Source organism: Centruroides sculpturatus, unplaced genomic scaffold (assembly GCF_000671375.1).
Source record: "Centruroides sculpturatus isolate CEXI.00-Female unplaced genomic scaffold, Cexi_2.0 scaffold138, whole genome shotgun sequence".
Classification (NCBI taxonomy): Eukaryota; Metazoa; Arthropoda; class Arachnida; order Scorpiones; family Buthidae; genus Centruroides; species Centruroides sculpturatus.
In genome coordinates, this window is record NW_019384434.1 from 536,530 (window position 1) to 547,067 (window position 10,538).

General features: G+C 27.3%; 1 protein-coding gene and 1 long non-coding RNA gene across 2 annotated transcripts in view; both read right to left on the reverse strand.

Annotated features, from left to right (window-relative positions):
* LOC111619843 (rho guanine nucleotide exchange factor 18-like) overlaps positions 1–10,538 on the reverse strand; it is a 261,855-nt gene that overhangs the window by 222,808 nt on the left and 28,509 nt on the right. The gene's annotated exons all lie outside the window — the stretch shown is intronic.
* LOC111619847 overlaps positions 5,440–10,538 on the reverse strand; it is an 8,872-nt gene continuing 3,773 nt past the window's right edge. Inside the window, exon 2 of the long non-coding RNA XR_002755830.1 lies at positions 5,440–7,755. This is a non-coding gene — a long non-coding RNA (uncharacterized LOC111619847). The remainder of the gene's footprint in view (positions 7,756–10,538) is intronic.

Genomic DNA, 10,538 nt, shown 5'->3' on the forward strand with positions numbered 1-10,538 from the left:
AAGAAGGGACGTTTAAAAAAAAAAAAAAAAAAAAAAAAAGGCGAAAGGGGCTCGCTAATGGGTAAAAGAGGCCCGCTCTATCCTGGGCCCATACCAAGCTTCCGATAACACTAGTTAAACCTATATACAGCATACAGTTTATGCACTTATCAATAATATCTGGAAATTATCTTTTAATACATTATATATTAATTTAATTATTAAATAATTATATTTCTAATAAATACAGTAAATCTATTTTTAACGATTACAAATATGATTATTAATTGGTTACAAGTGCAATAATAAATCAATATTTAGCATTAGAAATGTGTTTATTAAGTATTTATAAGTGCATAATAACTATTGATAACATTTATAAATTTACAATGTGTTTGGAAACCGTTAACATTTAAATTTATAAATGTTAAAAGTCAATTTATTATCAGAACTTAATTAGCAAGTTAATCTTTTGAGAAATATATTACTGAATAGCATTAACAATAGGACATGAATGCTATCAGGATAATGTTGTTTTCTTGAAATGTGTATAACAGAAGTAATTGTTAATAGGTTATAAGTAGCTTTAACAAATTCATGTACTGTACTATGCAGTACTTAATAAATCTTTAATGGATGATTTTTATACAAGGTATTAATAAAAATTAAAATGAAATAATGTAGAAGGTATGGTTGCTGTATCTTCAGATTCTGTGTGTAGCGTCTTTGTAATTCAAACAATAATTTTAATAGACGATCATATGAATCGCTATTTGATCGTCTACCAAAATTATTGTTTGGATTGCAAAGACGCTACACACAGAATAAAATGAAATAGTTTCCGGAGCTGAAAACAAATGAAAGGCGACTGTTTTCTGTATTAATTTTTTATTAAAATTTTAGTAGAGTTATATTTAAATCAGGCGTAGCTCCAGTAATATTTTTAAGAGGTCCACACATATAGTCAAACTTCGATTTAGCGTCACCATTAGTTCGTATCTGAAAATTTGCACTAAATCGATGGATTTCAAATAAGACTTATATGGAGGAATCAGCTTATGACGAAATATTAATGAGCAAGTTTGCAAAATAAACGTTTGTAATAGAAAATCGTACTGTCCCGTACATTTCGTAATTTACAAATACTGAAGAATTTGATATTTTTACAGGGAAGTTCTGTTTGTAAGGGTGTGCTATTTAGAAAGACGTTATATCGAGGTTTACCTATATATATAATAATTATGTCAGATGACAGTTTAAACTATTTAATTTTTCATCTGCTTGTGTTACGACATTATTAAAATTTATAAATAAATAATTTTTATTGCTTTTATTTTTCATTCATTGTTTATTATGGCCAAAAATAGTCATCTGTATGATCATAACTGGTCAAAGTAAGTATTTGTGGATTTTTTATTTAATATTTATCTCACAATGACCACTATAAACTGATTGTAAAGAAAATTCGGTCTAAAGTAATTTACAACGTGCCTGGAAAGAGCATTTAGAATGAATGGTGTAAAATTTGCATGAAACTAGTCAAAACTAGTGATTTGAACCTAGTACTTGAAGAATTTATATTTTGAAAATATTCTGTGCTATTCGGATATACAAGAATATTTTACGAATATAAAATTTAAGTGATAATTCTTATTTTTATGTTCGAATTTTATTTCAAAAAGTCATTATCATAAATCATCAGTTGAATCAGAAGGGGGCTATAGTTCCCTAGATACCCAGAATCACCCATAATTTTAAAACTTTTATTAATTTACAAATAAATTATTTTAAAAAAATCAAAATACGTAACAAAATATAACAAATTCAAAAAGGTAACAAAATTAATTTTTTTACCTTTTTGAATTTGTTAAAAATAAACGGAAAAAAGTTTATCGCATACTATTTAACTATATTTAAACTACTCAGTAATAGAAAACAAAAATTTAGACAAATATTTAAAAAAAAATTTTAAAAAATAGAACAAAAATCTTTTTAGCCAGCACTATGTCTATTTGATACAGTTTAAGTGTAAGAATAAATAACATTAACTTAAGTTTGTGATGAAAGCAAAAGCATATATACACTACATATGGGCACTACTACACTGAGGGCTTAGCCACCACATAGCCCTTTGTAGCTACAGGTCTGTCATTTACATCCTTATAGTTGTGTAACACACAAACCAGGATTGGATTGATAGTTCAACGCAATGCAAGTTGGGAGATCTGCCAAATGGGAGTGTTTCCTGACAGGATTTTTACAGGAACCTAGCTCTTTAAATATTAGTTATGTGAAGAAGGCTCACAAAATTTCATACAGCCAGCTTGTTAGCGAGACATAAACCTGCAACCACTATCAGTATTCAGTGGTTTCAGCCACTGATGGACCACACTCAAACATTGCTGTTTTCTAAATTTCTGATTTGATATAAAAATTCCTGCAAGCCATTTTACTTAAAATAAAATAATAAATAATAATTCAAGCAAGTACAAAGCAAAATAAAAATACACTTATAATAACCCACACTAAAACTTTCTTTTCAATCAGCTGATCAGCTGGTGTCCAAGTGAAAACATTTCAAAAGATGTGATAAGTCCTCAGACTAGAAGCTGATACAAAAGCTTAATAAACATTAAATTTTAAAACAAAAAGTATCTTTGAAATTTGTTCTTGAAAACTTCATTATGTCACTATGTTGTTTAAGCAAGAACACAAAGTGCAGAGACAATAATAAAAAGTTTATGGTAGTGTCAAGCTTATCTTTATCAAAGAGAAACTCCCAAGAAAAAATTTGACTCATTTTGGGTGCCATGATTTTTACTCGGTGCAATATTTTTTAATCTCAGATATTGATTGTTTTTGACAAATTAACTTTTCACCGCCTTTATACTATAACTATTTATTATTGCTTCTATAACATAATTTTGTCTTAAAACAGTCAATAGAAACACATTGAAAAAATAAAACCAATATCAGAATCTAACTGCAACAAACTAAAGGAGGAAGCAAAAACTGTAAAATGTAATTAATAGAATTGTTCCAGCTTATTATTTTCTACTCTAGTTTCTTGGAGCAGGATTGTATGCATTGATTCAAAGATGACCAGTATATTTTTCCAAAATTAAAATATTAATTTTGGAATTAAAATATTAATTAAAATTCTACAATATACTTGAGTTCAGTCAACCGTCAGTTGGAAATTAACTATTCTAGTAATAGTCAGAGTGAGAGAAACTATTTTGCAAACCAGTTTATTGTCATTCATTAATCAAATTCATTTATTGGGCTACAATATGAAAAAATTGTAGCCCAATAAATGAATTTGATTAATTAATTAATTAATTAATGACGTAATAAACTGGTCCATTTGTTTGTCTTTCCTTAAATAAATTTCCACTGTCGTCTGTCTGTTTGTCTTTCCTTAATCTCAAGAGCATAGTTAGATAGATGAAAGATGCAACCAGATATGGAAACCTTAGTGGCAGGAGGCCCCGATTAACTATATACAAACTTCAGATGCAAACTGAAAAATCATGTTGTATTTAAATCTTTTCTTTAAAGTGATTAAATTTAAATCAATTTTTGATAATTAACTAATAAAAGTGGAATTTGGATGATTAAGATGCATGTTTCTTTATGTGCTCAAAAGTTTTTCTGAGGTAAATTCATTATATCCACCACACTGGTTGCAACATACACATCACAAAAACAAATGTAAGTAGAAAGGACAGAGAAGAACTGATATCAACATGACTAAATCATTGTGAAAGATTCATGAAGATCCAATTCAGACCCAAATTCAAATCTCTCATGTGCTCTCAGGTCTCACAGTGGGCAGATAACCTAGTCTCCTCAACTATCTAGTCATCATAATCTGTATATCTATACTCTTATGACCCAATTGGCTAAAATAGCTAGAGACTTTAGAAGCAAAAATAACAAGTTGTTATGTCATCCAATCATCAGCATAGCTATTAATAAAAAGTACAGAAAAATAAATGCTTTATGTTATTTTGAATGTCAGCTTTATTCATTTGACATCAGCTTTTTTTTTTCTTGGTAGCACTCCTTCATTCATGTAGCAGGTTGGATGATCTGGTATTCCACGGTATTAACACAGTTAAGCTTATGGCTTATATTAAAAAACAGAGTATTTTCAGTGATTACTTTGAACTTTGAAAAATTTCTAATGGGATAAATTGAAATTGTTATATTGAAATTATTAAACTGTTACTCAAAACTTATTATAGATTATAAAATAAGAATTTGCTTACCTCAAAAAAAGCATTGTTAAAGACACATTATTATGTCATTACTAGTTAAGATTTGATTTTACTTTTGTTGAATATCACATAACTAAAACAAAAGTTAGTTCTGTTATAATTTTGTAATTCAAAAGTTTTACAGATTTGTTTTTATTTATGTAACTTAATTTGTTTCACTATATTTTGTGTATTTATATAATGATAATGAGAGTTTATCTGTAAAGTGTAAGAAACAAAATTTCATTTCCTTTTTCCACAAGAAAAGTTAATAACATATCAAGTAATGGAACATTGAAGTGAAAAAAATTAATCTATCAAATATTTCCATGCAATGCTCTAAATAATCATTCAAGTGTAACTTTGAAATAAATTTTATAATGATAACTATAAATTTACAGATAAACTATAACTATTTACTCACTATAATAAGGACATTTACTAAAATAAATAAATGAGAATAAACTAATTACTAAAAATCTATTATAATTACTTGAAAAATAATTTCGAAAAACTGAATATATCAATGCCCTTATAAATGATAACAAATTTTTCTTTTCTAATATGCAAGTTTGGTTATTCAACTTTTTTTATTTTGAATATTTGATTGTTTGGGAACTATGTTGATTTTAAATGGGTAAATAAATAAAATGTAACTTATTAATGTTGTTTTATATTAAGAATAATTAAAAGGTTTTATTAAAGAAAATACATTTCACTTTTAAAAAATTTATATTTTTCTTTATGAATTTATATTTACATAACTCTTAAATCACTTGCATTGTCCTAATAATTTAAAATCTTAAAAAACTTCTCTATGACCTAATTATAGATCTATGGTCCATTTTGTACTGAATTTTGTTTTTAAAAAAAAAGTAATAAACCTGTCAATCATGCATATTATAAGCTTATTGAATAAGAAATTTTCTTTTCTCCAGAAATTTTTTTGAAAGAAATTTTAAATATATCACTTAATAATGATTTGTAATAATAATCAANCTATTATAACAGCATGTACAGGTACAACAATGTTACTTTAGTTATAGTTTACTTTTATTTTTATTCTTTTATTTTTTAATCTTTTATTTAATTTTTATTTCTATTTATTTTAATTCATTTATTTTATTTTATTTTACTTTCCCTTTTCTCTGCCGTTATATTATTGTATCCCTTGATGACCAACAGCATGTATCTACTATGTATTTTTCTGTATTTCTGCCTGGCTATGCTCAGTGGTGTCAGACAATAGATTATTTTGACTGACTGACTGACTGTCTGTTCAAATTTTCTGCTTTGAACCTTCAAAAACAAATGTATTTTTACATATTCCTATTTACATCAAAATAAATAAAATTAAATAAACTCAATAAGAAAATCAAAACTGAAATGCTAAACAAATAATCCAATATTATAGTAAACATAAAGAATAACCTGATCATTACTGTTTCTCATTGAATAACTTTTCAACTTCTGAATATGAAGAATTTTATTCATAAGATATATAGCAAGATTAGCAGCCATCCAATTTATTTGCTCCAACATTAACAATAAAAATATTTGTTTTTCATCAAATATTTACTTTCTTTTATTTTATTTTTTTATGATTTCATCAAAATATTTCTTTGGGCCATAATTTTGTGAATCGTTACAAAAATCTCTACAGAATGACAGTTGAGAAATTATGCAAAATTGATCTTTTATATATATTACCTATTTCCTTGTATTTCTTATTCTGTTTCTGCATATGCTCTTTTGCAGACTATTTTGTGACAATCAGAAACAAATCTTATTTCATACAGCACAATGCTAGCAACCCATACTGATACAGGGAGATTCACTCATGTCTGAACACTTATTTTCTTTAATAACTCATGATGGCATGGTCACATGGCATTAAAAAGACCCCTTGGTCCATAGCATTATCTCATAGATGTTCCATTTATGTTTCATGTTCATCTTTTCACTTTATATACAGATATTCTACACAATAAGTGTTTGATCTCAAGTGAATCACCCAGTGGTTAAGATTTTAATGTGGAAATTACAAATGTTTTTCATGTTTTCACAGGCCATATTATACACATAGAAAAAATAAATAAAATAAATCAGGTCATATAGCAACCCTATTCAAAGTGAACAAATCTGGTGAATAAGTGGGGTGATAAATAGTGTAAATTACTTTTTTGTGTCAAAAGTCAATGCAAGCTTACACCTTTGTGAATGGACATTTTATCATGTAACAGGAAGAAAATCTCATGAGTGGAATAGGGCAGGACAAATTCACTGAAATCACTTCAGGAGACAATCTACAATACTTTTTATATAAAAGTCTGCATTTATTCTTCTCCCTTTAAGTATAAGCTTTTTGTGAATAACTTGAGTCAAAAAACTGATCAATATCATTTTGATGTGTGACTTTTGGAATTTCAATTGTTTTGGTGTGGAAGATAGCTGATTAATCCATTCAGAACTCTATCACTTGGTTTCAGGATCATAAGCAAAATGTCAAATGTCATCTCCTATAATGATTTTCCAACAGAAATTTTCCTCTGCATCCACCATTGCAATGATGTCCTAATAACATGTGACTTGATTTGGATCTTTATTCAGTAGCCAAGTTATATGAGACAGTTCAAGCACATGCCTTCTTCCTCAAATCTTCTCTCAAAATGTAAATAGCAACATTTTTGGAAAAATTCGAAGTTTCAGCTGTCATCCATGATATTATTTTACAATCAATTTTTAACAACTCAGCAATAGCAGCAATGTATTCTTTTATTTGATTCAATGTGGGATAGATTGACTCAAATAAAAGAACTCTCATCATCATCTATCAATTTCCTTCCATCATGAAACTACAAATAGAACCCAAAGACATTAGGCTGCATTTATGCAGATGTGAGAAGAGGGAAATACAGGCAAAAGAGCAGAACTTTTAGAATAAGAATTTGCATTCAGAATGCAGTTTATGCAGAAGAGGGAAATAGAGTTCTTGTGTGTTACATGCAAAAAATACACTAGTTTCCTTCATTCTCAAAATTTCAATCTGTTGAGCTTTTTCTCCTCTCCTGAGTTGGCACATATGCAGTAGTTCAGCAGTCTTGCTTCTACACAATGACAACAATAAAATAGAAACAAAGGAGAACATCAGCAATCTGTCAAATGTGAAGAAAAGAGCCAGAGAAGCTGCAAAAAGAAAATACACAGGAAAGCCATAAATAAAAATGAAGGAATGTTAATAAAGAAGTTTTATTTATTTATTTTTTTTGTTTCATCTTTCTTTAACTTCATTGTAAAATTTATCATAATTCTCTTTTTGTTCCTGCTTTTGCATAAATGCAACTAGAGGAAAACAAAGAGTATACTCCTGTTGGTGCATGACCTTGGTTTGCTTGGTTTTCCTTTTCCTCCTATTTTTCTCTCTTTTCTTGCATTTCTCACATCTTCATAAATGCAGCCTTAGACTGGTTTAGAGTCTCATTATTATTTGCTTTTTGTATCAGTTTTAGGATTTCTGTAGGAGAAAGACTTCTTTAAAACAAAATTTAATCACAGTTCTCTGTTCATTTTTTTATATTCATGGCACAAGAGAAACACAGTTTACACTAGATATTACAACTTCTAAGTTTCTGAGCATATACTAGTGACATTCTGCAATAGTAGTTATTACTTTATTAGTACATTGGCAAATATGTCACTCCACTACTCTTTTGGATATAACTTATGACTTGCACCATAACAAAACATTGTTAACATAAGCAGTATTAAAAAAAAAGTAAAATAGAACAAATTAAAGTAATTACATTCTTAATTAATATATAATCAAAAATCTCAAAATAAATCTGTTTATAGATAAGATTATTTTCACTGCAGAAGAAAAATCAATGAATGAAAAATTAAATGTATATTCACAGTTCTTGAGAAATAGCTAGAATAATTGGAGAAGTTCAAAAATATCATTACTCAGCATTTATAATGATTTTGTGATTTGATAAAATATTGCATATGATAAGGTCATTAAGTTGTTTCCTTCCTAAAACATTGATAAAACATCAGTTATTATATATAAGAAACAATTCTGGAAGACTTAATGAAAATCATTAATAAATTGCTCAAAAACCACCATATACAATTTTAACAGAATTTTATTCCAGGTTATAAGACAAAAACCATACAAAACTGGTTTGCAAAAAATGTTCTAGATTTCATCAAAACTGAAAGTTGCTCCTCTTCTGAGATCTCAATCTATTGAATTATGAACTGTAGTCAGAGGAAATATGTATAAGAATTTCCAAACAGCTAGAAATTCTTACATCTTTAAAGAATATTCTTTATAGTGCAATGATCAATTTCATCATGGATATTAAATTTTTTCAAATAATTCATTAGATCAATAAATAAACAAATGTTTTATGTACTATAAAAACAGTCTAATCAATTGAAGACCAATATTTTGAATATCTTAATGTTTAATTTTATAATGAATAATTTTGTTCATGTATTATAATGAGCAAAATTCTAAAGCAAATACAATCATACATTAATTTTTCTTTCATTAAATTTATCTTTCATCCATATATTTTAAAATGATCATCATTTTGTAACATTTGTATAGTTGCTAATTCATCTCTAACTATAATTATATAATTCAAAATATAGATTGACTGTTTTATAAATTGTTGTGTTGAATTGTTAGAGATTATACCTAAATACTACATTACATTAATTCTCAGCTGCATATGAAATGCATTTTGACAATTTAAAAAATTTTACATCATTGAAATGTCTTTAACTATCAATTAATTATGTGTTTTAAAATTCAACCACATTTTAATTTTAAAGATTTTTGGTTCTCCCACCTGTAAGATTACAAATCTTGCTAGATACATGAGCCCATATACGATACAGAAATATTAACTGAACAGATTTTATTATCATTCATTTACATTTTTGTCTAGCTATTAAGAATCTTAAATTAATTTAGTTAACAGATTATTAAAGCTATAAAGACAATGAGGGCACTTATTATTAGTGCATAAAATATACTAACATAATTTGAAATTTGAATGTATGTCTCTCTAATCTGAATAAATAATCCAGTAGACTTCCTTACAGCTATCAGGTTATACTAACATAAATTGTATGCACTCTTTCTATTCATTATTGCTGGTATATTTCATGAAATTTTTTTTATTATGATCAGTACAAAGTTTGATCAAAATCTTTAGAAAAAATATGAATAGATTTTCTTCTGCAACATGACAAATTCCCATGATTTTCTAGGTTATTTATTCTAATTCATTATTTTTTAGTCTTTTGTGTGTTTAATGATTATTAAAGTCTAACAGTTCCATTTTCATTTCTAATAGTCAAACTATAGTACCTTGAAAATACTGGATTGTTTTGATAAAAAGATCTATTGGATAACTGAATACTCTCAATTATTTACTGATCTAGAATCTGTCTTTTGTATTAATAATAATACTCTCAAAGATTGTTATAGAATGAGTTTCCCATGTCACCTGATCTACTGAAAAGAAACCTCTGATCAGAGCTCAGCAAAGCTTTCAAATTTTGCCTTTCTTCTCAGAAAATTAAATTTTTTTTTACCTTAATAGAAGGTAATTCATATTTTGTCAGTGTTGTGATAAGTTTTTTCCACCTGAATAAGCAATCAAAATATTTTTAGCTTTCTTCTTTAGCTTCTTATCATTAATTTGACCTTATTGATAAAATATCCATTCACATACTTTGTTGAGTGTACAGCTTTGTGTTCTGAGATTTAATCATTTAGTTTCTGTTCTTTTTTAAGCCTAATGACCTTTATCAGTTGTTCTTCAGCATAATCTTTTCACTTTACAGGGATCTAGCTTCAGAAAATTTATTAATTGGAGATATACAATGAACTGTTTAAGTCAAGATGCTAGATTCCTATCCATTTATATTTGGCATTCAACATTCAAGCTACTTCAATCTTACAAACTTAAAATTTAAAAACTGTCTACTGTATTAAATATTTAATGTCTTCGTAACACTGATATCATTGTGAAAAATTTGCTAATACAGTAAAATTCAATGTTGGAAGTATTGAAAACAACATTCACAATCATCTGAAATTTTAATTAATCTTAAAGTACAGTCGACCCCCTATAACACTGTTGATTATTCCGTTTTATATGAATTCCATGTTGTACGAGTCACTTAGATTTTACAAATACGTGTGCGGGGCTGTGAATGGCTCATGTATTTGTAAAATCTAAGTGACTCGTACAACATGGAATTCATATAAAACGGAAT